Raw genomic sequence first — 5,300 nt, forward strand, 5'->3', positions numbered from 1 at the left:
TGTTGGCCTTCGTAAGCTCACAAGAACTCCCTAGTGTCTGGTTCACAAGGAATAGCCTTTAGGAACGGACGAGGCGCTTGGTTTGGCGGACCGTAAGTAAGAAAGACGACACCATCCGACGATGGCACCACGGTGATGGTCGGTAGGGGTTAGGATCAGCCGTTGTGGTTGAGGAGGTGGAGGGCGATGCAGCGGTGGTGTTGTGGGGGGCTGCTGGTGCCGGCGGCGTGGGCGCGCCAGCGAAACCAAGCTGCAACAGCTTTCCGCATGCGCCGTGCCAAGTGAGGGGGGGGCGGGGCGGAGCGGAGAGAGTGAATCCGCATCCAGGAACGAAGATGAAGGCACGCCCTGCGAAAAGCAGCAGCTAAAGACTAACTTTGCAATTCGACAGAGCGAGTCCCACTCGGCCAGATCTGACTCTCGCGTCACTCCAGGTTTAATCAAAGCTAAACAAACCAAAGCCAAATTCGTTTCACCCACTCCTCTCGCTTTCCGCGGCAGGGACACGGGTCACTTCCCGCGCCTTTTTCCTCTTTGGGCGGATTTATCGCGTAATAACATGAGTAAAAGTTTTAATCATGCGCGTGCCTTCCACGCGGCCTTGCGGTTGTTTCGTGCAAACAAAGCGATTGTTAACGTGTATATACTGTAACGACGTCTTCCTGGTTCCCAATTTTTGACTGAAAACATTTCCTTCGTGAAATGACCATGTTCAGCCGTCAAGGAACCACATAATCGTCCTCCGTAGGACGATAAGTCTGATTTGAGGGCATCTACTCCGCGTGTTTCTACCACGGCGCGCTTTCGCTGCTTTCTGTCGCGCAATAACGCGTAACAGTCTTAATCGGGCGCGTTTCCTGCACCTACAAGTTTCCTTCAGCATTATGCACGGGTACTTGCGTGTGGCAATGCAAAAGAAATTACCCGAGTGCACAGTGGCGATGGTGAACTCTTTATTAAAAAACAAGAGCAGTTCAAGCACCGGTTCCTGCACATAGCAGACTCGGTTTAGAGAGAGGGTTACTCGGGAGAGAGACAGTGGCACGCCCCGTGCTAGCTCTGCCAAGGCTCGTTTGCTGGCCCCCAGAGGGACCGTGAAAAGAAAAAAAGCTGGCAAAGCAGCTTTAAGGTCTCGAGCAGTGCAGATAGAGATGACAGAGGTCCTCTTCACATAGGGTAGTGCCTGGCGATGGCCTCCATCAGCCGAAGGAACGGGTCATGGCAGCGCTTCCTCCCGTTGATTGACTGCCACCAAAGCCAGCCCAGGTACGTCTCCGTGAGCTGCGGCGTAAGTTTCCGACCGCTTCTTATGAGCCGGGCCTTGGCCTTCTGCCATGAGCTCTCGATGCTCTGTGTATGAGCGCCGGTAACGGGATCAACGAAAAACTGTGAGTGGTTCACGGTCCGGTGAACCAAGTTCATGTTGACCCCGTTGCCGTCGAGCAACCCCGGCACACATTGGTACGCCGCCCACTCGTCGCTGACGATGGTGGTCCCCGGCTTAACGTTGGCGGCGATGATGGCCCCCAGAGTCGCCGCGTCACGCCGGTCGACCTTGAAGAGGCGCAATTCCTTGGTCGCCTCCCAGATCATACCGAACACCCACGGTCCACCACGCCGCCGTAGTTATTCTGGCGGTGCGCTGGCACGTTGTCGCCTGCCAAAAGCCGGCCGCGGTTGGCTTTGCGCTTTCCCCGCATGAGACACTCGTCTACCTGCACCACTTCGCCAGGTCCACCCATGGGGGGCTGCTGCGACAGCTCAGCACAGCAGACCTCGCGGACGTAGTTCGTCCAGTCGGTGCAGGCCTGCTTCGATACCTCCCCGTTCTGCATTTCTCTGGCGACCGTCATCGATATTTCCTTCGACATGCAGAAGGTGAGGTACAGCACAGCTGACCTCGGCAGCTTCACGTCTGGGCGGCCTAGGGAGTCCTTGCGGGCAAAAAAGCTCGCTGAAGCGCCTCCACTTGCTCGCAGAGCAGCACTCCCTCGCAACGCAGTGGTGCCGTGCAGTTGCGACAGTTGTTTGCGGCATCTGTTGCACCGGAACTGCGCCCGCTTCCCCTTAGATGAGACGCAGTAGAAGGTGACAACTTCCCCCACGCAGTCCGGCTTGTCGTCATTGAACCCCAGTTCTCCACAAATGCCCCAGTACTCGGATTTCGCCGGGCGGCCTCCCGAGCTGGTGGACGGCTGGGGGGTTCGCACTGCAGATGACCGCGGTGCGAGACGAAGCGACTTCACGAATTCTTCCTGGACCGCTTCATCGGCCACGATGCGGCCCATTTCGCTGAATTTGGGATCCCAGCGGACCGAAGAAGCCATTGTAGAAAATGTACAGAAAGAGACGGAAATGGCAACAGTGACGGGTGAATCTCCGAAACCACTTCCAAAGAGTCTGAAGACAATGCAGTTCGCAAAATGCAGCGCTTATATAGGGTTGAGGCCTAGAAGAGGGAGAGAGAGAGATATGAAGAGGAGCCCTCGCAAAACCACGTGACTTTTTGCGCGCAGGCCTGAGTGGTCCGTCTCGGAGGGCGGGGTTTGTGTTTTTTGTTTTTATTTTTTTTTAACGCCGGGAGTTCGGGTATGCGCAGGCGTGAGTGGTCCGTCTCTGAGGGCGGGGTTTGTTTTTTTTTTTCTTTTTTTTTACGCCGGGAGTTCGCGGAGGCTCGCGACGCATTTCCTGCCAAAACTCGGTATTCCTTTGTATGCATCTTCGGCTGTAGAAATGCAAGCAGAATCGCGCTTTTTGCTCGAAAGGAGCGTAATTAGCGTGCTGGATACACCACAGAGCACGAGAGACCACGGTTCGTACCTGTTGCACGGGCGTAAGTACGTCCGCAATAGCTTTCTCTACGCGAACTATGTTTTTTTCTGTCGCTGTGGTGTCTTGTCTCGCTTCGTCCCCGTCTTTATTCGCGCTATACCGCATTATGGAAAAATACCAACTAGCCCGATCTGCCACTCTTGCGTGGTGTATGCTTGGCCCTAATACTTGACTACGGGTAGTTTGTCTCGCGTTATTGCGCGTTGGACCACGATTCGAACGCGTTCCGAAGGCGAAAATGCGTCCCCGAATCGCTTTCTCTGCGGCGGTTAATGAACAGGGCTCTGTGGCTGCATAAATGGGCGCAGAGCGCTGCACCACGATTCGAACGCGTTCCGAAGGCGAAAATACGTCCCCGAATCGCTTTCCGAAGGCGAAAATACGTCCCCGAATCGTTTTCTCTGCGGCGGTTAATGAACAGGGCTCTGTGGCTGCATAAATGGGCGCAGAGCCGCGTTTTCGCTCCAAAACAAGCGGGCACAAGACGCTGCACCACGATTCGAACGCGTTCCGAAGGCGAAAATACGTCCCCGAATCGCTTTCCGAAGGCGAAAATACGTCCCCGAATCGTTTTCTCTGCGGCGGTTAATGAACAGGGCTCTGTGGCTGCATAAATGGGTGCAGAGCCGCGTTTTCGCTCCAAAACAAGCGCGCACAAGACGCTGCACCACGATTCGAACGCGTTCCGAAGGCGAAAATACGTCCCCGAATCGCTTTCCGAAGGCGAAAATACGTCCCCGAATCGTTTTCTCTGCGGCGGTTAATGAACAGGGCTCTGTGGCTGCATAAATGGGCGCAGAGCCGCGTTTTCGCTCCAAAACAAGCGCGCACAAGACGCTGCACCACGATTCGAACGCGTTCCGAAGGCGAAAATACGTCCCCGAATCGCTTTCCAGGAACGAAGATGAAGAAGGCACGCCCTGCGAAAAGCAGCAGCGAAAGACTGACTTTGCAATTCGACAGAGCGATTTCCACTCGGCCAGATCTGGCTCTCGCGTCACTCCATGTTTAAGCAAAGCTAAACCAGAGCCAATTTCTTTTCACCCACTCCTGTCGCTTTCGGCGGCGTGTCCGCGGCAGTGACGCGGGTCACTTCCCGCGCCTTTTTCCTCTTAATCATGCGCGTGCCTTTCACGCGGATTTGCGGTTGTTTCGTGCAAACAAAGCGATTGTTAACGTACATACACAGTAACGACGTCTTTCTGGTTCCCAATATTTGACTGAAAATATTTCCTTCGTGAAATGACCATGTTCAGCCGTCAAGGAACCACATAATCGTCCTCCGTCGGACGATAAGTCCGATTTGAGGGCATCTAGTCCACGTGTTTCTACCACGGCGCGCTTTCGCTGCTTTCTGTCGCGCAATGACGCGTAAGTCTTAATCAGGCGCGTTTCCTGCCCCTACAAGTTTCCTTCAGCATTATACACGGGTACTTGCGTGTGGCAATGCAAAAGAAATTACCTGAGTGCACAGTGGCGATGGTGAACTCTATATTAAAAAACAAGAGCAGTTCAAGCACCGGTTCCTGCACATAGGAGACTGTTCAGAGAGGGGAACTCGGGAGAGAGACAGTGGCACGCATCGTGCTAGCTCTGCCAAGGCTCGTTTGGCGGCCCCCAGAGCGACCGTGAAAAGAAAAAAGCTGGCAAAGCAGCTGTGAGTCCCGGAGGGCCTCGTGCAGTGCAGAGAGAGATGACAGGGTCCATTTCACATCGTGTAGTGCTTGGCGATGGCCTCCATCAGCCGAAGGAAAGAGTCATGGCAGCGCTGCCTCCCGTTAATGGACTGCCACCAAAGCCAGCCCAGGTAGAGGTCTCCGTCAGCTGCGCTGTAAGCTTTCGACCGCTTCTGATGAGCCGTGCCTTGGCCTTCTGCCATGAGCTCTCGATGCTCTGTGTGTGAGTGCCGGTAACGGGGTCAACGAAAAACTGCCAATGGTTGACTGTCTGGTGAGTCAAGTTCATGTTGACTCCGTTGTCGAGCAGCCCCGGAACACACTGGTACGCCGCCCACTCGTCGCTGACGATGGTGGTCCCCGGCTGAACGTTGGCGGCGATGATGGCTCCGAGAGTCTTTTGTTTCCACTGAATGCGACACTCATTAGCGTCTCTCATTTTCTTGCTACTTGTTTCAGTGGTTTGAAAGCGGCTTGTTGTACCACCTTCTGGCACACATTCCTGCGTCGTCCTTGTTCGCTGCAAATGCGCGTTCGGTTTTTGACGCGGTGTCGATGTTTCCGTAGCGTTGCTGACGCCACCGCGATGATCTCTGTTTCAGTGGTTTTGCAGTGAAGCTGTAAATCTGTGCGCATCATGGTGTCGGAGTACACGGGGGGGGTTTATGTTCGGTGCACATTTGTGAAGCTCCTATTCGGCAGTGAAGCGGACTGAGTTCCGGTAAACATTTGCGCTGCGTTTTTTGGTCACGCTTACGTTGTAACTAAATGCACTGCCACCGGCACTTTTCT

The 5,300-nt window shown here is 54.6% G+C and overlaps 1 pseudogene; it reads right to left on the minus strand.

Moving 5' to 3' along the window:
* Positions 1–1,146: 1,146 nt before the first annotated feature.
* LOC144100324 (uncharacterized) lies at positions 1,147–1,760 on the minus strand (annotated as a pseudogene).
* Between the last annotated feature and the right edge of the window lie 3,540 nt (positions 1,761–5,300).

The sequence above is a fragment of the Amblyomma americanum genome, chromosome 8 (genome assembly GCF_052857255.1).
Source record: "Amblyomma americanum isolate KBUSLIRL-KWMA chromosome 8, ASM5285725v1, whole genome shotgun sequence".
Classification (NCBI taxonomy): Eukaryota; Metazoa; Arthropoda; class Arachnida; order Ixodida; family Ixodidae; genus Amblyomma; species Amblyomma americanum.